The 27,221-nt window shown below is 50.9% G+C and overlaps 1 protein-coding gene across 1 annotated transcript in view; it reads left to right on the top strand.

The window, feature by feature from the left end:
- Positions 1–27,221, top strand: part of PRELP (proline and arginine rich end leucine rich repeat protein) — a 117,746-nt gene that overhangs the window by 58,097 nt on the left and 32,428 nt on the right. The window lies entirely within an intron of this gene.

Raw genomic sequence — 27,221 nt, 5'->3', positions numbered from 1 at the left:
ATTCCTAAGTATTTTATTTTATTTTTGATGTTATCATAAATGGGATTGTGTTCCTGATTTCTTTTTCAGCTAGGTCATTATTCTTGTATAAAAATGCTCCTGAGTTCTACATGTTCATTTTGTATCCTGCAACTTTCTGAATTTGTGTATTAGTTCTAATAGTCTTTTTTTTGTGGAATCTTTGGAGTTTTCTACATATAGGACCATGTCATCTGCAAATAATGATAATTTTACTTATTTCTTTCCAATTTAGATGCCTTTTATTTCTGTTTCTTGTCTGATCGCTCTTGGCGGTACTCGCAGTACTATGTTGAATAGAAGTGGCGAGAGTGGACATCCTCGTCTTGTACCGGAGCTTAGTGGAAAAGCCTTCAGTTTTCCCCTATTGATTATACTGTTGGTTGTGGGTTCTCATAAGTGGCCTTTGTTATGTTGAGGAACTTTCCTTCTATACCTAAATTGTTGGGAGTTTTTATTAAGAAAAGATGTTAGACTTTGTCAAATGTTTTTTCCACGTCAATTGAAATGGTCGTGTCCAGCTCAATCCTCATAGTCACATAGTCACACCTATGTACCAAACATTCCTCACGAGGCACTGTCAGTCCCTGCCTTCTGGCAGGCCATGGTATGATGGAAGAGGGCTCAGGAAGCTCTCAATCAGATGGGTGTGTGTGTGTGTGTGTAAATAGTGGTCACTAAAAGACAACAAAGGTGAAAAAGCAACACCTAATGTGACACACCTAACATGACATGAGCACATGCTGAAGGGACAGCAGACAGAAGAGGCCGACTCAGGGAAGGGAGGCAGGGACAGCCTCTCTGGCTGGCGACTGAGTGGGATGCGCCGTCCATAATTCATAGCAATCCATCCTGGCGCCCTGACCCCTTTGGAAACGGCTCTCTTCTCTGACAGCTGAGCCCGTCTCCGTGGAGGCCCAGGGCAGAGAGGTTTCTCTGTGAGAGGGACCCTGGTGCCCGCAGCCAGCGTGATGGATGAGGAGGCAGGAGCAGCTCAGGCAGCTGGGGCCAGCGGGGCTGAGCGCAGAGAAATGCGGCCGCAAACACAGCCGTGTGTGTAGCGAGTGCTGAAGGCCAGCGCATGGCGCCCTGGGGAGCAGCAGCATACAAGGGGGGCTTGGCAAGGCAGCCCGTGAAGGAAGCGGGAGCCGTCAGAGGAAGATGGAGGGAACAAGCGGCGTGATGCCTACTGGCAGCCAAGAGGGAAGACAGCTTCCCCCTCACCAGAGAGGGGACGCCGACAGTGACTGCTGAGTGCTCCGGAAAGGTCTCTGCTGTAAGGGCTGGAAACAAGCTCTTTGGATTTGATTAAGAAGTCGGTCCCTGGAGAACTTGGGGAGAGCAGGATCAGAGAGGAGGAAACAGAAACCAGGTTTCAATGGGCTGAGCAGCAAATGGAAAGTGAGAAAGGGGTACAAGGGCCGGGATTGCCAGATGTAGCGTATGACAATATAGGGTGTTCGCTTAAATTCGAATCATCTGAAATGTGAATTTCAGATAAACAATGGGTAATTTTTTAGTGTGAATATGTCCCAAATATTGCATGGGACATACATATACTAAAATAATTTGTCATTTATTTGAAATTCGAGTTTAAGTGTGTGTCTGTATTTTATGTGGTATTCCTAACGGGGTGGAACATGGATTTCCCTCTCAAATTAATTGTCTGGGAAGAAAAGCTGAGTGCTGGGGCCAGAGCTCGAAGGGACGCAGGTCAAGGGAAAGTTGTATTTAGGCCGGGATGGTCTGAGCACGTAGAGCAGACAACACTTTCTGCAGCATCTGTGGGCCACAGGGAATCGGGGAGACTATAGGCACAACTGGGGGAATAATGAATGCCTTGTCTAAACCGTGGGCCTCTAGTCAGGACCAGAAATCATTTTGCTGGATCCACACATAAAAAGCAGAGAGTCCCTCACCAGCCCTCCATCCCACACAAAGCTCAGAAAATACAAATTTCCAATTTTAATTTGCAAGTATATAGCTGCTACTTTGAAACTGTGAGATTGTGAATTTAATGTGAGCTCTATCCAGTAGATTTTTCTTTCTTTTGTTCTGTTTCTTGCTGTTCTAATGGACCACCATAGCTGAAAACATTTTGCTAAATAAAGCAACCCACTTTGCCAACTTCAACATTTCTTAAAATTCCATCAACAGATAGAACCATTTTTAATAGCTAGATTCCATTACCAGTTCAGGCCACAGGCCTGGGTCTTTTAAAGCGAATGAATCAGATTAGTGCTGAAATCGAGCCCCTCCTTCCTCTTTTTCTATTTTTAATCTTTCTGCTAATGGTGAAGTTATCAAAGCCTTTTTGGATGATGAAATAATTATATCATTGGAGTCATTAAATGACATATTCAACAGCTGTTTTTCTTCCTCATTACACCAGTTTCCAGGGTCATGTCTTGTTGAAAAAACTAGAAACTTTGTGTCCTTTTGTTTATTTTTTTCCTTTTCTTCTAATTCCTCAGACTTCTGCCAGGTTGGTAGCCTTCATCAGTCTTCTGTTTCTGCGTTTGTGTGGCAGAAAGTCACAAAAGTTTTTTGCCCCCTTCCCACAAATGCGAACTCTAAGTCTGTTTTGTTGTTGTTCATTTGGGGGGCAGAGTCCGGCCCACCGAGCATAATTCTTTGCTCAGTGTTAGGCATGTAGACCCACAGCAGAAGCAGCACTGTGGCTTCCGCTGCCCTTCCTAAGAATGTCCCTGGCTGCTAACTGTTTGGACGTCCCCTCCTTCACAAGGAACTTTGAGACTGTTAGTAAGAAGAAAAAAAATGACAAGATAGGGCTTCACAAATTCCCTTTCTCTCAAATTGCTTGTTCTATATTAGTTTTAAAACGAGTTTGCCAGCTTGGTGTTAAAGAAAGCAACAATTGACAGCCCCAAATACTACTCGTTCTGTTTCTCATCTGCTCTAGGACTCAACAGAATCCATACAGGGTGGAGATAATTGCTTTGAACGTATATCCTCAAAATCATCCATAATTTTGCCTCTTGCTTTCTCATTCACAGTACTCAGGTTAGAGCTTGGTCTTCTTTGGTACCTGGGATTCAGGATTGGGCAGGAGGAGGGTATGTTTGGGACGTGCTGTCAAATAAAACATCTCCACCAACTAGTGAGTAACTTAAGGCTCTCTCTGTTATGCCTATCCCAAGGGCTGGGCGAGTACAGAGGGGGATGTAGCTAAAGCTGGGGCCAGGATGGGACAGGAAAGGAAAGTTTCTTTATGGATCAAAGTTATTTGTGATCTTAAACAAGTACATGACCAACAGGGCCCCTCTGGCCTCCTTCTGCTAGGCTGACCAGGACGCTGTGGCCCAATATCTGGGAAGATGTCTCCAAGAATGTGTGGCACAGTCTCCTCACCTGGCGGTTGAAGGTCTTAGAGCAGTGGTCCCCAACCTTTCTGGTACCGAGACCGGTTTCATGAAAGATAATTTCTCCATAGACCAAGGTTGGGAGGAGGATGGTTTCGGGGTGATTCAAGTGCGTTACATTTATTGTGTACTTTATTTCTATGATTACTATTACGTGAAAGGGGGCATGGGCATCTAGACTTTGCCCTAAACCCTCTGGCAGCCTCTGCAGGTGCCTCGTTGGTGGGAGCTGTCACATGGCTACTCCTAGCTGCAAGGGAGCAAGGGAAATGCCGTGTTTCGTCTGGGCAACAAATTGTGGTTTTATTAGTAAGGAAAGAGAAGCTCAATACTGGATAAAAAACACTGTCTGCCAGGAAGTTGTAACCAGAATAAAATTGAGCCTTTTTGCTTCTTCTGCTCCAAAGTCTACTCAACAGAGTCACCGTCAAAGGGCCACTAGCCCAGCTCCAGAAAGCTGAATGTCTACGTGGGTCTTTGCTGAAACCCTGTGCCGTGTGCAGTGGGTCACACGACACCCAGCAAACCTTTTTAGCAAGCCGCTTTCCACTTTCCTCTGCCTCTTCTCGATGGCTGCTCCATCTCCCTCTCTCTTGCAGAAGAAAACAAAACAAAAACCCAACCGGCAGCCCAGCTGCCCACGCTGCCTCTCTCCACACACCCTCTCGCCTCTCCAACCTCCTCCATGTTTCCACACTTTCCCTTATTCTTCCCTGCGCCTTTTGTTGTGGAAATAGGTTTGGTCTCTGGGCTCTTACCAATCCAGGCCTCCGCTCTTTACCGCCATAAACACAACCAAGGCTGAAAATGAAAAATCTCGGGGATTATGGCCAGTCCTGTGAATCACACTGTGATATTTTCCCCGGCCACCAGGTGACCGGTGAGCCAGGGCGAGCTCAAGTGCTACTTGTACAATGCCTGCAGACACCTGTCGAGGTCAGCCCAGCCATGGGGACCTGCCCCACCCCTCAGCCTCCTGCTGTCCTCGATCTGGGTTTCAGTCTGAACTCTCCTCCCCACTTTGACACTGACCCCAGTAGTTTCAGCCAAATAATCCCCACCTGCTCCTTCCAAGGCCCACTGAGGACGGACTCTTTGGAGCGATGCTCTCAATGAACCTCACTGGCTCTGGGCCAGCCCGCTGTGCTACTCTGACAGCTAAGTCCTTGGTGCATATTGTTTCTATTTGTACTTGGTATTCAAGGTTTGAATTGCATTCTTTATATCTGTTCCGCCATTAGGCTGGGGCCAACCTGAGGGCAAGGGCTGGGTCTCCTGTCAACCTCTTGGGACAGGGCTACTGGTTCCTTTTTGTTTTCAGCTGATGTTTCCCGGGCACCTTCCGTGCCCCGGGCGCTGAGGTCGGTGCTGAGGACACGAGGCAGCCCCAGCTCCTGACCTACCTGAAGAACTGCCCCTTCTGCTCTTGTTTGTGCCCCCAGGACAGGCCCTGCCCGACCTTCGGGACGACTGACCACCGTCTGGACAGAGATGAGGGAAGAGGGCTGGGATTCAGCCCCGGAGATGAGCCTGTCTCTTCTTCCTGCACTCCCGGTTCACACCACTCTGGCAGCTCTGGAAAGCCTCCAAGCCTCCTCCCGGCATGCAGTGTTGCCGTTGGCCCTGCCGCCGGCCGTGCAGCCAGGGACCGAAGGAGGTTTTATTCCAAGCGAGGGCAGTCAGCTGAATTTCCAAACCGAAGATTTTTCCACTTCAATTTTTCTCCTTTCCTCTTTTGCCCAAATAACATGTTTGTTTCGTAGAAAAGGTTCGGAACAGTTCTAGTTCTAAGGGTTAAAGAATTTATAAAAAGTCCCCCGGGGGATGGGCAGGGGTCCAGCCCTGGGGGCCCTGGGCATCTGCCCCCCTCCCCCCCCCAACAGGGACGTGTGAACCGCTCTGAGGTGGGCCTGCCCAGCCCTGGCTTGCCGGGGCAGTGGGCCAGCTACTGTGGGCAAAGGCTGCTTTTTACTGAGAGAATTTCTGAACTAGGCTCATGGCTCCTCTTTTTAATTATCATTTTGGGAAGGGAAGACAAGGTTAAGGAACTTTATTTTTAAAAAAGTTTCTTTTTCCAAAAAACATTAAAAGGGCAAGGGTCTCTCACCCCAGGAAGCAAAAGCCATAATCTGCTCCTGGCCATGACCTTCCAGCTTCTATTGGGAGAGGAGTGAAGAAAAGGCAACTGAAAAGGGCCTTCCTGTCCCCGGGAAGACAAAGGGGACATGATCAAATCGGGGGGGACAAAGCCTTTTCTCCTTCCCACCCTGTTCTCCACCCCACTTCTTCTTCCATCTCTTTTCTCCATCTTTTATCTTCTTCTCTTCCTCTCTTCCCTCCATCTTGCTGTTCTCACTCTCTCTCCTTCTGTGCACACATTCATTCATGCATTCCCCCAGGCATTTATTGAACATCTACTATGTGCCGGACCCTATGCTGCATGAAGGGCATACAGAGACAGCTAAGGCAAGGCCAAAGGCTCTTGTGGTCTAGCGGTTGCAGGAGGTGGAGCAGACGGATGACAGGCTGGGGTGAGGAGCTGCAATTGGCAAAGAGAGTGACTGGTAAATCTGCAAGTACATTCAGGAGCTCGTGCAGTGCATGCAAAATGGGGAAAGCTCTGGGATCAAGGAAACAAGCCTCAGAGAAGCTCTAGTGGGTTCCGGTGCATTAATCTCGTATCCTGGGGGCAGCGTCTAAGCGGGAAAGAACATGGGCTCTGTGAGCAGGGTGCCCCATATTCAAATCCCAGATCAACCACTTCCTTTGTGCTCATAAACAAGTCACTTAACGTTTTTTCTAATTTTTAAAAATTAATTAATTTTAAAAATATTTTATATTTTAGAGCAGTTTTATATTCATATCAAAACTGATTAGAAAGGACAAAGAGTTCCCCATGTATCTCCCATCCCCACCCCAAGACTTCCCCACTGTAATCACCCCCACCAGACTGGCGCATTTGTTACAACTGATGAGCCTACACTGACACATCATTGTCACCGGAGTCCGGAGTTCACATTAAGGTTCACTCCTGGAGGTGTAGCTTCTGTGGGTTTGGACTAATGTATAATGACCTGTATCCATCATTATAGCATCATATAGAGAAATTTCACTGCCCTAAACATCCTCTGTGCCCTAAACATCCTCTGACGTGATCTTTTCATCCTCAATTTCTTCTTCTTTGAAATGGAAAAAATAAGAACTGTCTCATGAGGTGATCAGGAGGACAAAACAAGATAATATATATGAGTACTTTGCTTTAGACGTGGGTTATTTATATGATCTCCCAAGAAAAAGCCACGAGGCTTCACACAAGTGGTCCCTGACTGCGGTACGTGCTCTGGGGGGAAAGGACAGGGCCAGGCAGGGAGGGGTGAACTTTCCCTCGAGCGTCAAGGAGACACTGCCACACCTGGTTTGGGTGGCAGGCGCCTTGCAGAGTGGCAGTGGGAGGAGGGTACAGAGGCCCGTGGAATTCCAGCAGGGACTCTGGACTGTCCGCACTCCTGAAGTAGCCCCTCCAGCTTTACCCAGGCAGTCCTCTGGCTGCTCTTGGCAGGGGCTCGGAGAGCCTGCGTGAGTCATGTCCACGTGGCTGATGTGGGGAGGGAGGGAGGGCTGAGGGGGGCTCCTGCCTGGGCTGGGCCACGCTGGCTTGGAGAAATTGTTCCTGAAAGTCCCTGGCAGGAAGTGGGCTGCTGTGGGCTGTTAACCTGCCATGCAAATCCACCAGTAAACAGTCTCCAATGAGAATCCCAGATGCCTGTTCCTTCCAGAGCACCAGGCACTCATTCCAGGTTCCAGGTGGGGCCAGCGCGAGGGAGCCCTGCCCACGAGCCGAGGCAGGGCTGCCGGTCTTAGGCCCTCCAGCGTCCAACAGGGACCTTGCCTGGGAGACCTCAGTGCCCACTACACCCAGACAGGCAGTATCTACAGGGAGATGGAGACCCAGCAGCACAGATGACACAAATGTACCCTTTTCGTTCAGGATGGGAAAAGTCACCCTGGGGTCTGCTTGTGCTGTCTAGACAGAGCAGATGAGCGGGGCCACGGCGCTAGAGACAGGGTGGGCCATGTGGTAGGCTTGTGTGGGCACCCACCCCCCTGTCTCCACCTCAGCTGGGTCTGTTACCAGGCAGGGGCACAGCTGGGTTTGGGGGGATGCCAGGTCTTGCTGTATATATGCTCATAATTCATTGGCTTGTGGTGAGGGACGGGAATGGAATGGAATGGAACACATCTCACCAGAATTTTTGTTTTCTTCCTCTTGCCTTGGCTGTTCTTGGTGCTGGAGGAAGAAGACAGGGAAACGGGCAGGGGCAGGGGAAGGAGAGAGATGGGGCAGGGAGTGCCTGCTCCTTGGCCAGGCTCAGAGGAGAGTGCTGGCTGGGTCCTGGGAAGGCCTCCACTCCTCATGGAGTGGGAGGGGGCTCGGTGTTCCTACGTGAAGATTCAGGGAGGAAGAAAAGTATGGTCACGTGACCATATTTGGCAGCATCTCCAACAAGGACACAACCTACAGTCACATATCAACACAGTTCTAAAAGCAGCACATAAACGTGCACATCTTCAAGTAGAGTTGCAACTACACAAACTACACAACTACACAAACAGTGAAAGCCCACACGTCTCACACACACAGACTTGTTCGTAAACACTGGGTGTGTGCACGCTGAGCCTTAACATGAAGGCAAACATGCCTCGAACCGTCATCACACCTTGGATTTTGCAAGTCTCATGCCGATCTCAAGTTTTCCACAAACTTCCAGAAGGCACTCCTGCTTTTGATGAATTTTGACGAATGAGGTCCAGGGTCCCCTGGCCATTCCTGGTGACTGTCCCTCGTCCACACCACCCCCATTCAGATGGGGAGCATGGCAGAAACACTCACAAGGCTTCTGTGACATGGCGCACTTCGGAAGATTTGAAGAAATGGAGAGATTTACACCACAGCAATACAGACCACATTCAACAATACACATTTCTGGGTATAGTTTTAAAAATCCACTGGTCATTTTCACAACTCAGGACCCAGACTCTTTCCATGTTATCCAGCACATCCCCTTGCCATTCTTTTCTGCTGTCTTCTTCTTAAGGACAAAATCCAAATTCCACTCATTTCTTACGTGGAGCAATTTTGCTCTCTCCAATCTCTGCCACCAGACTGGGCTCCCTGCTCCCTCAGCGTAGCCCCAAACCCTCTGGAAGCTCCGAAAATAGCTCCTGCGGCTTGCTGATTAAGCTCCTAGAACTGAGGCCATCTGCCTCCCCCATCTTCTCCTGTTAGGGGTAGTTTATATTTTTCCAGTTAAACATAAATATGCAAATGCACACTGGGACACAGAAACATAGAACTCTCCATCCACTTCCTCAAAGGTTAGATGGAGAAGAATTCATCTATGCCATGCTCAGGGCAGCAAGATAAATCTAAAATTGCCTCCCCCGACTTCCCAGTCCCCACTTTTAGGGTCTCCAGGGCTCTTCTCCACAAGGATTTATTCATCTGTAAAGTCAGCATCATTGAGAGCCATATGCCAAACATTCTTGGGGCGTACAAAGGTGCATAAAACAAGACCACAGAACTCCAGAAGCTTACATCACAGACGGAGTGGCCGGTGAGTAAACACGTGACCATCGTATAACGAGACAAAGTCTGTGACGGGGGAGGTAGAATGTGCTGCTGCTGGGACGCAGGGAAGGGCAATTGAACCCGGCTGTCACTGCAGTGTCAGACAGGGCTGTGTCAGTCACATGTGGCCGGCCTGCAAATGAGACACCATGGGACAGCCGGTGATGGCCAAAAAGAAAGGACCCAGTGACGGCCTGGCATATGCTCAGGTTCTCCCTTGTCTTGGCATTTGAATGCCAGATTGACTCCTTTGCGTTGAGCAACCACCGTGGTCCTTAGGCCTGAAAGGGAAGCCGGACACCTGCTAGTCTGAGCAGACTGAAGCTCTAGCGGTTGGTGTGGATACGAAAGAGGGAGGCCCTTATATTTATTCCAAGCCGGCGAAGCTGGTCTTACAAGTTGCACTAAAGTGAAGGACGGGAGGCCATCAAAAGCAATTAGGGAAGGAAATGTCAACATCAGAATTACATTTGTAAAAGATTACTTTGAATGCCGTGTGAGGAATGATTCAAAGGAGAGAAAGAACAAAGCCAGAGAGACTAATTAGGAGATTATGTTAGTTAGAAATGCTTTCAGCTTCAAGTAAGAGAATACGCAACATGGCTTAACACCTGTAATGATTGTTTACCCACAGGAAATCAGGCGGTAAGGCATCCCCAGGGAGGGTTGGGCAGCTCAGTGATACCATTAGAAACCCAGGCTTGTTCCGTCCTTTGTGCTCCGCTATCCTCCACTTGCTGGCTATTTGGGCTCTTGCGTTTGCCCTCGTGGTTGCAAAATGGCTGCTTTAGCTCCAGACACAATAATCTTATTCAAGGTAGGGAGAGGGGGAAGGGATGGTACTAGCCACCATCTGTTTCTTTTCTCAGAAAAGCAAAACTTTCCTAGAAGCCCATCACAGATGTCTCTTTACATTTGATGAATCACACAGCTGGATCATATTGCTCTTCTAACGGCAGGCAAGGCTGGGAACTTGACTATCTGGCAAAGGGGAACAGGGTTCTTCATTATGGTTCAGTACCTGGAACTAGAAACACGGCTGCCCGGAGCAAGATGGGAGTTCTGATAGGCAGGGACATGGGGAAATGACTGCCAGGTGGGAAATCAACAATGACGGTCACAAAGGCAAGAGATGATGGTACAGACGACGAGGGTGGCATTGGGGACAGGGACATTTAACAGGTGGGAGTTACAGAGCTTGATGATGGCACGCGAGGAATGAAAGAGGGAAAGGAACCAAGGATGATTGCTGGTTTCCAGCTTGAGCAGCCAGTGGGTTATGACGTCATTTACTAAGACAGAGAACACAAGGAAGACACACAGGTATGGGGAAGGTGAAGAGTCCGTTTTTAAACATGCTGAGTTTGAGGGGTTTGCATATATCCAGGTATTAATAGCAAGGGTGGAGGTGGTTGCTCTGGCGTCCAGGAGAGGGGTCTGGGCTATAGATGTGCACCTGAGAGTCAGTGGAAGCCGGGGGAGTGCATGAGTTTATTAGAGAGGATGCCTTGGGTTGCACAGAAAGATATATAACTGGAACAAGGTTAAGGAGAGAAAAAGAACATTTTTGGCTCACACAGAAGACGACACATGGGATAGGGCTACACTTTGGCACAAGAGCGCAAGGTACTCACACGTGGAGGCTGGGTTTCTCTCTTCCTTCCAGCTCTGACTTTTGTTTATTTGCTATAAGATAAGCCATTCTTGTGCACATTATTTCACTGTATCCTCATGATTATCCTCTGAAGCAAATATTATTGTCCCCATTTTAAAGGTGAAAAAAACCCAAAGCCTGAAAGATTAAGTGGCCTGTCCTTACTCAAGAGGGGAACAGAATTTGGATTTGCAGTCTGCAGGGGGACATGAACCTCTGACCCTCGGCTCCTGGATCTTGGGCCGTGGGCAGAAGGGGCCTCTCTATGAAGCTAGAAACGGTTTCCTTCCTGCTGTCCCATGGACCAGCGTGACTGACGACTGTCTCTCTCGCAGCCCCTTCCTGAAGGGCAGCAGGAACTGCCCAGCACAGTCTCAATCCCAGCGTCTCTCTACCAAGTCCCCCAGTCACTACTCCCAGAGTCGTCTGACTTTGTAACATGGGAATGATGGAGTATGTGTAAAACCATGAGTGGTAAGATCCAGGAAAGCAGAAAAGTGTGAAGATCCAGGAAATAGAGGGGAGGAGGCTGGCGGGCGTGGGCTCCATGGCACCACTGCGGAGATTGGCCTCACACGGTCTCCTTTGCTTGTGACAGCAAGGCAGGGCAGGAAGACATGCACCTCCCCTTTCTCCTCGGGTCCTCTTCTGACTCCTGTGTTCTGTGCATGACCTTTGGGGGACCCTCTTCAGTTTCCCACCTTTTATTAAAGGCCAGAGCCCCAGGGGAAGGGGAGAGCATTATTGAAGGGCAGGGAGTGAGGTTCTGGTAGCACTTTGATCAGCCCCATGCAGTTAGTTCTTTGGTTTCTGGAAGAATGCGATACCTCCAACTCATGGGGTGCTGGGCTACAGTGCAGATGTCTGGATCCCCCTCTAGGGAAATGCCAGAATGAAGGACCGAGGGACTGACACTTACCTCATGTAGCCTAATTCCCCACCTATTGCAGAAAACCCTCTGTGACATGCCTGCAGGAGCTGGAGCGTTCCCAGGGACAGAAAGCTCGTGACAGCTCATCACCTCGCTGGCACTCAGATCCGTTATTGGGCAGACCTACGGATTAAAAGGAAACAAAGTCTTTCTCATGTCCTCACAGGCCCTGTTGGGCACCTTCTCTATACCAGGCACTTTGCTGGGCACTGTTCAGAAAGATCCCACTGAATGTCACTGTGACCCTGCAAATGTGATTCTGTTATCCTCATTTTAGAGATGAGAACACTGACAAGAGTGTTTGAGCAACTTGCCCAAAGTCTCAAGGCTAGCAAGTGGCACTGCCGGCATGTGACATTAGAACCCCAAGCCTGTGCTTTTTCCACTACGTCAGAGTTGCTTGACCTTGGCGTTATTAGTATTTGGGGCTGGATGATTCTTTGTTGTGGGGGGCTGTCCCGTGCGTCGTAGGATGTGTAGCAGCAGCACCCCCTAGCTAGATACCCCCCAGACACCCGTGGCACCAACCCGCTGGTTATGACAACCAGAGTTATCTTCAGACATTGCCCAACGTCCTCTTGCGGGGAGCAGGAAGCACCCCTGGTTAATTTGTCTACACTGCATCTCATGTTGTCTTTCTTTTCTGAGCCAAAATATTGTCCGTCTACCCACTGGCCTTGGGTGTCCACTGGAGTCACAGGAAGCATCCACTTTGTCTTTATAGCCACCAGTCCTTCAAGTAATGACAAGCATGTCCCTCGTCTCCAAGTCTCTTCTCCAGGTCAAACTCCTAAGATCCTCCATCTTTTCCCAGTTCGCTGTGGTTTCCAGGCCTGTCACCCTGCTGGCTGCTCTCTACTAATGGGGTCAGTTGCAGGGAGGATCGGGCTGACAAAATAAAGACTTTCTTCTTCACATCTCCTCCTTTCCTGCGCTGCTGGGGGCAACCCAGGTCAGCCATCGTGTCCTTTGCAAGCTCTTGCTCTCTCTGCTGTGTGGCTGGTGTGTCTTCCTTTGGTCCCTGTCACCCCCTTTTCCACCTTAAACCCTCATCGTGTGTTTATCCTGTCTTCCTCTCCAGGCTTTTATCCTGTCTGGGTCTAATTTGCTATCACATCCCTCGTAGCACCTAGCATAGGCCCAGCACACAGCAGGCTCCCACTAAAACCTGATGAATGAATGGATCTGTAGGAATAGCACACAGGAGCCAGGTATGGCGGCCACACCTGTAATCCCAGCAACTCAGGAGGCTCAGGCAGGAGGATGGCTTGATGCCAGGAATTTGAGTCCAGCCTGGTCAACATAGCAAGACCCTGTCTCTAAAACAACAATAATAATAATAGCACATAATGCATGTTGGGCTTATAGAGGCAAAGTGCTTTGAAAAGCTATAAAGGGCACACAAACATAAAGGGCTTATATTTTCCTTCTTCTCTATCTTCCCTTCTCAACCCCCTCTCCCTCTAGTCTTCTCCACGCCAGACCAGCAGATCGGCAGAGAAAATTAACCAAATGTATTTGAGGAATGGGGAACGAAGTAAAGAGAGAATCTTACAGAACTTTTCCCCCCATTCTCTAATCTGGGTGGTTTGCTCCAGTGAAGGTTAATTTTTGGATTGCCAGTGTCGGAATCTAAGAGAAGTCTTCCTCTCTCTCCCTTCCCTCCAAGTTATTTCCAAGGCTACTTATTAGGGAAATTCAATTCTCCCAAGAAACTACTGCCTGGAAAAACACCTCTCAGCACACATGGTGAACAAGGAGTGCATTAACGGGAGAAGGCCAACGGCGGCAGGCGCTGGACCAGCGCGCCCACCAGGCCTGAGGCTGGTACCAAAGCCACGTTGTTGTGCCTGGCCGGAGGTGCCCCTCCACCGCCACCCTCCCAGAGCCTGGGGGACTGCAGAATCAATGGGCTATTGCTTCCCGGGGCTTCTAGGTTTGGCTCTCCTTCTGAGCCTTTGCTAAGTGCCAGGGTCACCTTCAAGCCCAGCTCCCTCCCTGCACAGAGCCTAGCGGTGCTCGGTGCTCGGAGAGCAGAAGTCATGGGACACACAGCCCTGTTCTCAAGGAGCTCTCCGCCTGTCGGGGAGACCCACCTGCCCGTCGGAAGTTAGGGCAGAGAGACCCCCAGGAAGAAAGCTCAGCAATGCATGTAGTTAGGCATAAACGTTCACTGCGAGGAAATCAGCTCCGAGGTGGAGACGAGGGCCTCGCAGAGGGCCGAGAAGGGGCGTGGGTGGGGCAGAGCACAACCTTCCCAGCAGGCATGGAGGGCTGTGCTGTCCACGCAGCACAGGGACGGCAGGGGTGTGCGTGGAGGGGCAGGGGGAGGGGCGGCTGCACTCACAGGCATTCTCCACGGGAACAGAGCGGCGAGAGGGCTGTACGGCACGGGGCACCTCTGGCCCACAGGGCGAGCCACGTTCTTCCCTGACGCGAGGTCAGGGAGTGTGACAGAGCGGTTTGGAAAGAGGTAAGATCACAAAGTGGTGGGGCCTTGTGGACAGAGAGCTGAGCTGTGGCCTGTGTCACGGGCCAACCCACTAAGTGACAGAACAGTCCCTCTGGCCCTGTGTCTCAGAACTCAGAGCCAGTGCTTACCTTGGGAGAAAGGAACCAGGCTGACTGTTGCTGGATCACCCTTGGGCCACGGTGGTGTCTGGCTGTGTCCCCAGCTCCATCGCAGCCCGGCCATGCCCCCTCCACCGCCCCAGGCTACGGGTCACTCACCGCGGGGCAAGAAGATGGCAAAAACACCATCTGTGGATGTTTCTGTGGCCACAAAAATGAACTTAGCATGCATCACGCTACCTCTCCCTGATCAAAATAAAAAGGAATCTGACAGGCTGGCGCCACAGGCTGCACCTAACGAAATGAGATTTAACAGGGATAAACGTCAGGTCTGAGCCTGGGTTTAAAACTCAACTGCACGGGCACAGAACGGGGGCGGCAGGGCTCAGAAGTGGCGTGTGTAGGAAAGCTCTGGGGTTTCGGGATGGTATGATTCAAGGAGGTGGCAACAATGGACATTCGCCCTTTGCCCGTAGGAATGTTTATCGTGTGCTCAGCCCGGTCTCATGCTCCTGCTTGCCCGGACCCCAGCCCCCCACCCCCGCACATGCTGTTCCCTCTACCTGGAATGCTCTTCCCACTCCCAACTCCTATGGCTGCTCCTTCTCACCCTTCAGAGCCGCGCTCAAACGTCATTTCCTCACATAAGCCTTCCTGAGCCCTGGGGCCCCGCGTGGCTTTGTCCTGCTGTTCCCTCGCACAGCGTCTTGTTCTCTGATTCCCCGAGAGTTTACAGCATAGTTAGAAATTATGTATTTATTTGTGTATTCACCGTGAATCCAAGGAGTACAGGGACCATTTTGTTTCGGTCACATAGCAAACCCAAGGCCAAACACAGAGGCACAAGGTACGTGTTCAACAAATATTTGTTGGGCAAATGAGGGGCTTGGAGGAGAGACTCAGGGAGGCCGGGCGAGCTCCGCATGCCCGAGAGACGGGCCGTCATCTGTACGATCCTGTGTGTCAGAGCTGAGACCAATTTATGCAGCAAACACTGACACAGCACTTACTACTCACCAGGGACTGCTCTAGCACTTTCTAAATATTAATTCAATTAGTCCTCCTAACAGCCCTATAAAGTAGGTATTCCCCCTGTTTTACAATAGGGAAACTGAGGCCCAGAGAGGCTAAGTAACTTGGCCAAGGCACCACAGCTGATGAAGGGCAGGGCCAGATTTTCAAGCAGAAGTCCACGTTCTCAAGCACTTCAATGTGAGGCCAGTGTGTGGAAGCTTCTGGGAGTCTCCGCTCTGGATCAGCAGAAGACACTGTCTGTCTGGGTGGTCCCAGAGGCCTGGCAGCTGGAGTGCTGGGAGGGACTCCAGTGAGGACGCAGCGGCCTCCGTGGTCTCCGCGGCCTGCCCCTCACCTATGCCCCATCTGGGGCTGCCAGAGGGAGAAAATGGATTATTAGAAATGAAGGTGCTTTGAAAAAGCTTGCACGTGCTCCCTGAACACAGCATCTTATTACTGTTCCCAGGCTGGCCAGGACTGGAATATCAATGAGGCCTTCTCCACAGACTGAAGGTCGAGCAGCCGCACAGCAGGGCAGAGAGGTGGCTCATGCTAAACCACCCCATCACTTCCCTCCCTGCTGACCTCTCCCCACCCCCACTGCAGAGTCCCTCCCCCGCTGCAGGAGCAGGCAGGGGAGAGCAAGGCGAAAAGAGAGCAGAGAGCCAGCCAGCACAAGAAAGGACTGGCCACTTAAAACAACTATCCCCACCTGATTTATGAGATTTGGGCCATTGCTGGGAGCTTTGGGATTAAACCAAAATCCTCTGGCCCATCCTGCGGTGGCTCGGCACCGGGTTTGTTTTCCAGGCAGATTGCCTTGGAATGCCCTGGAATTTTGCTGGCAATGAGGCCAGCACAGCCCAGGGAGAGGAGTCTGGGGCAAGGAGAGGTAGTAGCATCCGTCCTGCGGAATGAAAGGAGGCCTGAGGGGTCCCTGTGGCATTTGCCAGAGGAGCTAGGAAGGCAGCCTCAGCTTTCACTTCTTTCCCTCTTCCCACTCTCCCCAGAGCAGGCAGCCGGGCAGCCACAGCAGGACCGGCCTGCAGACTCGCTCCGGTCGTTTGGCTTCCAGTCTGCCCAGGACGCTGCAGCAGCTGCCGTGTGTTGGGCAGAGATAAGGTCTCCGCCAGCCCAGGCAGTGAGCAGGGCTGAGCCGTCTGGGTGCTGGCGAGATGGCTGTGGGAGGGGACATTGTGCTGCTGCCCATCTGAAGACAACAGACAGCACCAGGGAGGACAGGGCGAGGGGTGGAGGTAGTCACTAAAGCCCTGGGGGAGGAGAAAACGAGGGTAAACTATATTGGAGAAAAAAATGACCAGATAAGGTGGGAAAAGAAAAGGGAAAAAAGAGAGACAGAGATGTTTGCAACCTCCCAGAAAGCAAAATAGAGGAAATGGCTTTGTCCCTATATTGCACTAGGAAGTATTGGATTAGACTGGAGGAAGAAGGGAGACCCTAGCTGTTACCACTGGTGTGACTGACACAGTGAAATGCCTTCCTGAGAAGTTGGAGGGGAGGGAGGGACTGGCCCCGAATGCACGCAGGGAAGTGGGCCACAAGGACCCTCAGAGGCCCCCTGAGTAGACCATGGTTTTCTAAGAGCCAGGGCAAGGACACGCAGCCAAACAACCTCCAAGGACTGGGGGGAAGGGGCAGCAGGGACATCTGCTGGGGGCCGCGCAGGGCTGGGCGGCCTTTGTCCCACTTGCCAGTCACACTCCGGCCCCACCTGCAGGTGCCTTTGTCTCTCCGTCCCAAGTGAATGATCTGAGAATTGTACAAGACTCTCTTACCTGGATGCTAATTAAGCAGCACAATTAGGATTTGAACTCATGTCTGACCCAAATGCCCATGATCTTTCCACCAGGCTCCTTCTTGGGAAAAGGCCGTGGGGAGAGGCCTGCTGGTGGGAGGAAGAGAGTGCAGTTTAGGGGAGAGAACGCCGAACCTCGAAGACCGAGGGCAAACATCTGTACCTGACAAGCAAAAGATGTCTTGGGACCTTGGACAAATAATTCCCACATTGTAGTCTCAGTTTCCCATCTTACAAAGTGAGGGCCTGGGCGAGGTGCTCCCCAAACCCTCTTCCATCTCGAGGCAGGTAATGTCTAGTCGGGAACCTGCTTCCCACTTACTACAGGAGCCTCCTGATGTCCTCTTCTGCTATTACGTGGTCTTTGGGCACACACTCTGGGTGTGACTACCCCTTCCTGCAACCCATTCAAGATTGAGGTCAAGACTTGATATGATGATGACATCATCTCTAAGTGAGTCTGATCAATTAGTAATTAATTAACAAAGAAACAACTATTAAGCCTACCACGTGCCCGGTGTGGTGTTTAATTTGTGATACAGAGAAGAATTAGACTTGATCTTTAAGCTCCAAGGAATATACAGGCTAATTGGAAATCTGCACCCGCAAAGGGTGACCACGTGTGGTCAGAAATTTTGAACACTTTCTAGAAAAGCATGGTGGGCCATACCCACTTCAGCCCAGCCTCTTCCGCGCAGGGATGAGAAAGGAAGATTTACGTGGGCCAGTGTCGAGGTGGTTCGGGACTGTGTGATCTCTTTCTTGACGGCTGTGCTCCGGCCTCCTTGGATGCCGCTGCCTCTGACACGTTGCTGAAGCCGCAGTCAGTCGTCTCTGACTGTGGTCGGTGGTCTCCGGGGGAATCTGGCATGGCTTGAACATGATCAGTCTCGGGGTGGGGAGGTGGGGGACAGACCAGGAATAACAATTCACAGTGACAAGTGTGAGCACAGGCGAGCAGAGAACAGCGTGCCACACTTAGAAGGGTGACTAACCCCACACGGAAGGGAACGCCCTTAGGGGAAGAGACCACTGACATGGGAGGAGCAGCAGAGACAGGTGGAGGGGGAGGGGGGGCCTTCCCTGCAGGGGTGAGAAGTTCACAGGCTGGAGGAGAGCCAGGGGCTTGTTCTAGGGATTGCGAATGAACACCTGGGTGGGCTGGAGGGTGGAGCCCTGGGAGTGGTGGGCAGAGCCAGACCAGAGGGCCTTGTAAGTGGACCCGGGGCCTGGCTTTATCCTGAGAGTAATGGAGGAGGCGCTCGCCCTGCTCAGAACAGCCCTTTTGTGCACAGCCCCCTTCCTGCCTCTCTTTCCAGGGTTTCCCCACTGTCTAGGATTAACTCCCTTCTGCTTGGCCTGGTCAAACCCTGCCCATCCTCTGTGGGCCCTGTTCAGATTCCCTCTCCTCCAGGAAGGCTTCTTGGATCTCCTCATTCCACCCATGCATTCAACAGCTGTGTGTGGAGCTCCCAGTGGGCCGGGCTCTGTGTGAGGCGCCGGTGGGGAACAGCAGATGTGCCCCGCCCCAGGCAGCCTCCGAGTATGATGGTGTACGATGGTGTACGGCCCTCCTCTGACTCCCTCCGTGTGCCCAGCCAGGGGGCTCTCAAGGACAGTCCATAAGCACAGTCCCCTCCCTCCGGGACAGAACAGCTCTTCTTCCTCTCTGCATGCTGGGGGTGGCCAGCAGAGTGCTGGGGACTCGGGGTGCTAACCCATAGTTTTGGGATGTCTGGCCTTCCAGCAACATTAAACTAAGCGGAAGGTTCTGCTGGCTGACACCCGCTCCTTTCCCTAGTCTCCCCACTTCCGGCCCAGCCCCCCTGCAGAGAAGAGGGATGGAAACTGCAGCAGAAGCTTTGCCCCTCCCCCACCTCCCGGATGCAGAAAAGAACAGAGAGTGAAGGGACTGGGAGGGGAGGAAACGTCTGGGCTGAATGCCAGCTCCGAATGCCATGGGCCAAGCTGGGGTCATCGTCCTCTATGCTCCGGAATGTGACAAGGGCTTGCCGGGGCATCGTGGAGCCAGTGGCTCCTCCCCAAGCCACTCACTCCTCGCCCTGGACAGAGCTACGCAGCTCCTGAGCCTCCCTCGCAGTGCACGGGTGCCCCACGGTGGACACAAAGCAGGCCCTGGTCTCCCTCCTCCTGAGGGTTTGTGTCCGTGGAGACGGCTCAGAAGCTGTTGTCCCCATGGCGTGTTGTCCCCCCCTTGCATGAGGTGGACCTTGGGCTCCACAGTCCAAGGTCCTGCACTAGAGCCCTTCCTTCAATGCAGGACCTCGGACCACTTGCCTGGGCCCTCCGGTTTCTGCCTGACAGTACAATCGACTCCCTGTCAGGTCAACCCTGGCCCCTGTGCCACCCTCCTCCAAGTCAGGCACAGACCCACCCATTTCTGGTGGCATGTCCCAGCGAAATCTTAAGGACAGAAACTGGCTCTCCTGGGATCAGTGTAAATGCCCAGATGGGGTTGGGGCACCACGTGTCATTGTCCTACCCCGGGGGGTGACCATGCTGACAGACACCCAGGCCCCGCCCCACCCACAGCTCACGTCTCCAGACAGGGTCCCCTGCTGGCAGAGGCTTGCGGAGCGGAGTCAGAGGGAACGGAGGCCGGAGGCCGAGAGGCCACAGAGGCTGGGGCACGGACGCCATAGAAGGCTGGAGGAAGAATGGGCTTCTCCCGGGCTGAGGCAGAGCCCTGCAAGGTTGTGGAATGTAGGAGCATCCATTTCATAACTTGAATTTTATTTTTTTCGTAAATAAATAGGCTGTATGCAGCTGCTGCAAGAAGATGGGTATTAACCCTCCAGAAGCCCCTGGGTGGAGGGTCCTATCCTTTTTGGCCCATCCCGGGACCCTTTGCCGGCCCCTCCCCTCCTAGGCATGAACTTCCTGGAGGGACCATGCCAGGTCCTGCCAAGGAGGCTCAGCTGCCCTGAGAGAGAGAAATCTGCGGGGTGAAGCGAGGGGGAACAGACGGCTCCAGTGAGCAGTGACCAGGCCTGGAGAACGTCAGGAGGAAACGGGGTGAGTGACAAGGAGGGAGGAGTAGAGGGCAGCTGGGAGGGGTCAAAGGGTAAGGAACAGTCAAGCAGGCAGGGGAAGCGAGCAGGGGCTGCGCTGCCAGCAGAGGGAGCGTGGGGGCCTCCCCTGAGGTCCGTGTGCTGGGGCTACGTTAGGGGCTTTTCATTTCTTCTCACTTTCACTGACATATGAACGTAACCCTCATTGCAGAAGGATCCTTACCGTTTCTACAGGACACTGGGCCTGTGTGAGGAGTTTAAGTAACTTGTCCAAGGCCCCAGGGCTAAAGGATGGGGTGGGATTTGAATGCAGGTCTAGCAGATTCCAAATGGCTCCCTAACCCCCCATCAGCAGCTCACCTGGGAGAGAGGAGGCTGGATCCGTGGAGACAGGAGGACTTGAGCTCCAGAATTCTAGAACTTAGGACTGAAATCAGGGTCCCCTACACCAGAGCTCTGCCTCCAGGAGAAATTCAGTGTCAGCCAGAAGATTGTCATGTCTTAATTAGGTGGTCAACTAATTTTGAGGGGCAATTAGAGAGCCAACAAACCTCTCTCCCCTCTCCCACCTCCCTCCCTCCCTTCCTGCCTCCTCTTTCCCTCCCTGCCTCCCTCCCCTCCTGCTTCCTTCCTTCTTCCCTCCCTTTCTCCCTCCTTCCCTCCCTCTGACATTATTTATGGAGCAATTATGACCTGTCAGGCATGATGTTAAGTCTGAAGAACAAACACGAAGGGCCAACCCCTTCAGGAAACTGGGGCAGCTCTTTGCATACCCCTCCCTTTCAGAATAGTATTTTCCTACCTGTCCTTACTTCTCCACTTCCGAGTTCATTGTCAGGCCCAGCAGACCTGCTTCTCCTCCAGCCCCAGCTCCCTCTGTTTCAAGAGACAGAGGGTCAAGCTGCCACCGAGCCCCTCCCCTCCAAGGCTGCAGCAGAGTGGGCAGTGACACCCCAAGCAAGGCCTCTGAAAGCCCTGAGCTTTCGGGCTCCTCTCATACATCTGGACACAGCTGGACCTGGGTCATAAGTCACGCTGACTTCCAGTCCTGGAACAAACGAACAGTTCCTTGGCTTCCAGCCTCTTCCCATCACAGCCGCCGACCCGACTGTCTCAGATGCCCAGAGACACTCACCACACCCCATTCCTCTTTGCTGCATCGCAGAGCAATGCTCAGAGCACCGTCACCCACACGGGCCAGTCTTAAAGTCGTTGCCACCAAATAAACCCAGTCCAGCAACCAAAACATATTTCAAAACAACTCAAGTTATCTGTACACATTCTCCGGTATGGTGAAGAAGATGGGGTAGCCCAGAACAAATACTTCTCAAGTGCCTATTTTCTCCTCTTGTTTCTGTACATGTCAAATCTGATTCTGCACTTCTCCTTTCCAAAACGCTCCCAAATTCTTCTTCCAGCTCTAACCACACACCCTTTCTCCTTTTCACCCCTTTCCTCCTGATTTTGCACACAAAACCCTAAATACACAGTCTGACAAGGCAAGACCCTTCCTGGAGAGAGGGGAGGAGAAATAAGATGACTGGGCAAAGCCAGTATCCTCTGTCCTAGGCAGGGAGAGGGAAAAGACTAGAATCATTCATACAGTAATACTTTCTTTTCCTCATCACAATGGCTGTCACCCCAGGGAGCCCTTCCAGATCACTCCAAGCCCCAGATGGGCAGAATAATTTCTGGACAAAGTGACCATATCTTGTAGACTATTGTGGTCAGCCTTCATTCTAAATATTTTATTCTAATTCCAAGCTACAATGGGCTACTGTTATTCAACTGTCCCAATTTTGAATTGGGAAAACATGGTCACCATGTCTCCCACCCACCTTCCTCTTAGCAACCCTAGTATATTCTGCCTGTGTTAAATGCTTACTATATGCTGTCAATTCCGTTAGTGTCTGCTTGGTCACCTAGAGACCATAGGTTCCTCAAGGTCCCAAACTATGTCTATTTTCATTTTGTCCTAAGCTTCACAAATAAGTCTATATTAGTTAGCTAATGCTGCATAACAAATGACCTCAAATATTAATGACTTAAAACAATGATAATCCTTAATTATCTCTCATTGCTTCTATGGACCAGGAATCTGGGAATGGCTTGGCTAGGTAGTTTTGACTTGGGCACTCTCACAAGGTTGTAGTAAAAATGTCAGCCAAGATTGCAGTGTATGAATCTTGACTGGGGCTGGCTGACTAAGGCTGCCTACTCACATGGCTGGCAGGTTGGCGCTGCCTGTTGGGAGAAGCTCCTCTTCAAGTGGGTCTCTCCATGTGGCATGAGCCTCTTCTACACATGGTGGCTAGATTCCAAAGGCGAGCATCTTGAGACAGAGACAGCCAGGAAGAAGCTAAACCCTTTTTTATGACCTGAACTTTAGAAGTCACATGGTGTCACTTCTGCTGTGCTCCACTGGTCAAAGCAACACCAAGCCCCCACCAATTATAACGGCAGGGAATGTAAACCCCTCCTCTCAGTGGGAGAAGTACCAGTCACTAGTAAGAAGAGCAGGTAGGATGGGATAGATATGTAGGTGTGGCCACTTCTGGAAAATACAGAGTGCCACAAGGTCTCTATTTTGAGCTTTTAACAAATGCTCATTGGTGAACAACAGTCTCTGCTGAGCCCAGCCTTCCAGCCATCCCTGCCCAAGTGTCAAATATGTTAGTGAAGCTGTCTTGCACCCTGCACCCTCCTGACCAGCCTATAACCAGCTGAACATTGAAGTTGACCTCAAACAAAAACACATGGCCCAGAAGAACCATCCAGCTGAGCCCTGCCTCAATTTCTGACCCACAAAATCTCAAGATATAATAAAATGGTTGTTGTTTTGTGCCACTAACTTTTGGGGTAGTTTATTATGCAGCAATAGTTAGCTAACACAGTATATTAGTACCTTACTTGCCTCCCTTATGGGGTAGTTGAAGTCTTTAGTGAAATTGCTTGGGTAAAAGAACTCTGGAAGTGAGAAGTTCAATCCTCATTGCACAGGGGCAGAACAACTGGTATGAAGGAGGACAGACAAAGACCCCTAACTAGGTGGTGGTGAGGATGAGACATTATTAAAATGAGATAACTAAGGCTCAGAAAAGGTGTACTATGGACTGAATTGTGCGCTCCGCCCCCCCCCCCCCAGATTCATATGTTGAATCCCCAACTCCCAATGTGACTTCATTTATTTGGAGATAAAGCTTTTAGGAGGTAATTAAGGTTAAATGAGGTCATAGGGTGGGGTCCTAATCCGATAGGATTGGTGGCCTTGTAAGAAGAGAAAGAAAGAAATCTCTCCATGTGTATGCACCAAGAAACGACCATATGAGCACACAACAGGAAGATGGCTGTCTCCAAGCCAGGGAGAGAGCCCTCACCAGAGCTTGACTATGCTGCCATCTTGATCTCAAACTTCCAGTTCTTCCAATCTTGAGAACTGTGAGAAAATAAATGTCTGTTGTTTAAGCCACCAAGGCTATGGTATTTTGTAATGGCAGCCCGAGCTTACTAAGACAGGGTGATTACCTAAGGTCTCACTGGCAGTAAGCAGTCCTGAGGGGTTGGGGCAGTTTGCTTTCCTGACTCCTGGCCCATAGTTTTTTTCTACTGTCCTCACTGTCTCTGAGAGGATGCATATACTTCCTGCCCTCTGCTCTCTGGGCATCTTGTGGACAGGTTTCTTTGACCAAACTGGTAAGTGCTACATGTAGGAAGGAACAATTGGAGAAGTCAACTTTATTTTAAGCTGGGCCTGCCTCCTAAGCAGCTGGTTACCCTTGCTCAATCTGTTACCAAAATCTCTACCCACTGGAGGGTTATTGAACCCCTCTCGGTCCCTTCAGATCCCATAGGACAAGTGCTCACAGATGGGCTAAACAGAGATCCGAGCTATTACCTGGGTTTCCACCTGGGGAATAGTTGGCTCTCCCCATCTCTGTATCATTCCTTCCATTGGCTTCTGGAGGCAGGGTAGCCTTGGCCTCTTCCCTTGGAGCTGTCATCCAGGGCTCTGTCTCACCCTGCTGTTTTCCTGGAAGCTAGTGGGTTCAGACTGGAGTTTGATGGGGTTAGACAGGGTGGGGAGTATGGTTCAGCAGAAGGTCTGGGAATTAGAGTCTAGAGTTGGAGTTGGGATGGGACAAGGAGAAGGGAGCGAGCTCCCTCCTTTATTTAGAGGAAGTTGTTGGTGCCGTCCCAACCTGCCAACTCACTTACTCCAACTTCCCTTTTCCACTAGCCTTTTTGTAGTCATGACCTCCACGTCTGTTTTTGCCAAACATAGGGATAGCATCACCATTTCCAACAATGGAATTTTCTACTTTTCTCCAAAGATACCACCTACAATTTCAAAGCAGATTTTTCACCTTCCCTCTTTTCACAAACTGCTCTTATAATCTGCCCAGATTTCTACATGGTGTGCAACTCTGCATTCTCTCTAGGAAATGGTAGAGTGTGGGAGTTAACATCATGGGCTCTGGAGTCAGATATGCCTAGGTTTAAATCCCAGCCCGCCTTTCAACAGCTGTACAGCCTTAGGTGAGTTACTTAGCCTCTGTGAACCTTGGCTTTCTTTTCTGAAAAATGGAGAAAATAATTGTCCCTACCTCACAGGGCTGTAGGGGAAATTATACAAGACAGACCACATGGAGGGCCTGGCATATAGTGAGTGCCGGAAAATGCTAGATGTTGTTATTTAGACTCCCATTGCTTGGTTAGGTTTGGTCATTACACAACTGAGTCCTCTTCTTCTTTATCTAGAAGACAAGGAGCTGGGGAGATTTGAAGATAAGGAGACAGAAATGGATGCCTGGACTCAAGGTGTTTCTGTTCTTCTTTCCTCCAGGTCAGACAGGGTGGGCTAATGAGTTCAGAAATTTTCCTGAATTTGACAAGAAACCCTCAGACTAGGAAGGGATGGTTATCCTCTCTGTTCAACCCATTCCTTCCAGCCCCAGGCTCCTGCTCACAGGGTCAGAGGAAAGTCGTCAAGGCAAAGCTTAAGTCGTCAAGACAAAGCTTAAGTCGTCAAGACAAAAGCCAGCTTTGAGGGTGCCAAGGCACCCCTGGAGAATAGGTTGTGTGTGTGCCCATGTCCGGGGGTGTATTTGAAAATGGAAGAAACCTGGAAAAGGGCAGAGCTGAGTGACGGCGTTCGCTGAGCAAGTCCCCCCACTTCCAGGAAGTCTGACCTGACTCCCTCCACCCAAAGGCTAGGGAAGTCCCCGGTTTCCCTTGGGGACATGAGCCAGTGTTTTATGGTCCGGGTGATCTGGACTTGCTCCCTCCTTCTGCAGCCCAAGTCCCTTTCTCCCTCCTGAGGGTCGAGACAGTGAGCAGACAGCCAGTGGTCCCTCTGTTCCTCAGCAAGAATATTTTCCAGGTCTGTGTGTGCAGCCCGTCCCGGCGGGAGGCCCCTGATGGCAGAAGCTTCCACGGCTCCACCTCACAAATTAGGGAGGGCACAGTGGGGGGTGCAAGACTCACCGGGATGCCCTTCAGAGGCGTGGGGCGAGGCGGCTGTTCCAGACGTCCAGGCGGCTGGGCGCTGAACGCACAAAGGTCAACAGAGACCGTGTCTGGAGCTCTGTGTGCTGCCCCCACCAGCAGGCACCGAAACACGCCACATTCGTGACCCATTACACCAACAGAGAACAGAGGCGGCAACAGCTATGAAATTGCAAAACATTTTCCATCCCCAGCCCCTGTTCTGGTAACTTCTCGCTTCATTGCGCCTCCTGCCAGTTTTTACATATTTGCTTGAGATGAATGAATAACTGGATTCAAGGCTTTGTGTTGTTTTTTTTTTCTCCAGTGAAATGTTTGGAAAATGACTGCTAGTACTACAACAGCCTTCTTTCTCCTGGTTTGCTGTTTGTCTGTTTGTTTTTTAAGGGAGTGGGGTTGGAATAAGTTTTTCTTCTTTGTAAGGACACCTAAAGACTCAGGTTTGTAGGACAATGACCGCCTGTCTTATATTTTCTTAAAATGTCCCAGTTTTTTTGAAAGCCTATTTGTTAAATCTATACGCATACATGACTTAAATGTATAATCTTGGTTCACAAACTCATGTGTGTAAGAAATGTGACTTTCTTTAATCTTCTTTAAGAAATTAAATTTTTATCTTGACTTTTCAGTCGTTTAGACTGGCAGAATCTCAGTCTCGGGCAATTCAGGAATCAACCCCCCTTCCCCAGCGTTGTGTCTAATCTATGGGGAAGGTTGGGCCCAAGATCTGACACGCAGTGTCGCCTGTTTGCAGAAGCATCCTGAGACCTCCATCACCCCACCTCGTCCTGGTCAGGGAGCTTCTCAGAGGAGGAAGGTGCCCCTTGTTCCCGACCTGCGTCTCTGCAGGTCGGTGGTTCTCTGTGTTACTTCTTTGCTACTCCGAGATGACGCTGGGGCTCCACCGCACGCTGGAACAAACAGGAGATTGTCAACTATTTCCTCCTGAGAGTAGTTACCTGCCCAGACATCCCATGCAGCGTTTCTTCCCTGAGAGCTTTCGCTCCCCGGAGCTGCCCCCCTGGAGCTGTATGGAAGGCACAGACCCTCCTCTTCTTAGCTCCCTCTCACCTCCTGGTATTTTGTCCCTCTCTGGGGCTCAGCCTGGCCACAGGTGAAGAAATAGGTACAGGGCCCACTTCTCCAAGCCTCATCCAGGTCTCTGTTCTCTTGTTCTCCCCCATCCTGTGCAGCTGAGTTTTAGGAGCTGTCGGTCGGGCAAGGGGAAGGGAGCCTTACGAGGCTCATCTACCAAATCTTCTATCTAATCTGCGTTATCTAGTCAAGGAGACGGGCAGAAAGTCTTTTGCTCTGTGGATACGACCCTGCCTTGAGGCTTTGGGGAGGATGCACCAAAGAGAAGAAGGAAATACTGAGGGGAACATAAATTAGTACTTCAGAACATTTTCTTGCCCCACCTAAAGACTCCCAGCTTTTTCATATGGGGACCATATGTCTGGCATTTTCTGTGACAGTCCCCAATGGGAATAATTTTAGTCTTTAAAAGGAGACCCTCTGTTAAATCTCTAGCTAAATATGTGTTAGATTGCATCCTCTGGTGGGTCTTTTTATATAGAAACACTGCAAAGTGCAAGTGGGGAGAGGGTGGGAGGGCCCTGAGCTCTGCCACCATCCACACGGGTACAAGATGCGTGGGGCGAAGCAGGT

The sequence above is a fragment of the Eulemur rufifrons genome, chromosome 27, assembly GCF_041146395.1.
Source record: "Eulemur rufifrons isolate Redbay chromosome 27, OSU_ERuf_1, whole genome shotgun sequence".
NCBI lineage: Eukaryota > Metazoa > Chordata > Mammalia > Primates > Lemuridae > Eulemur > Eulemur rufifrons.
The sequence above is the reverse complement of the archived record's forward strand: the minus strand, read 5'-3'. Positions and strand labels throughout refer to the sequence as shown.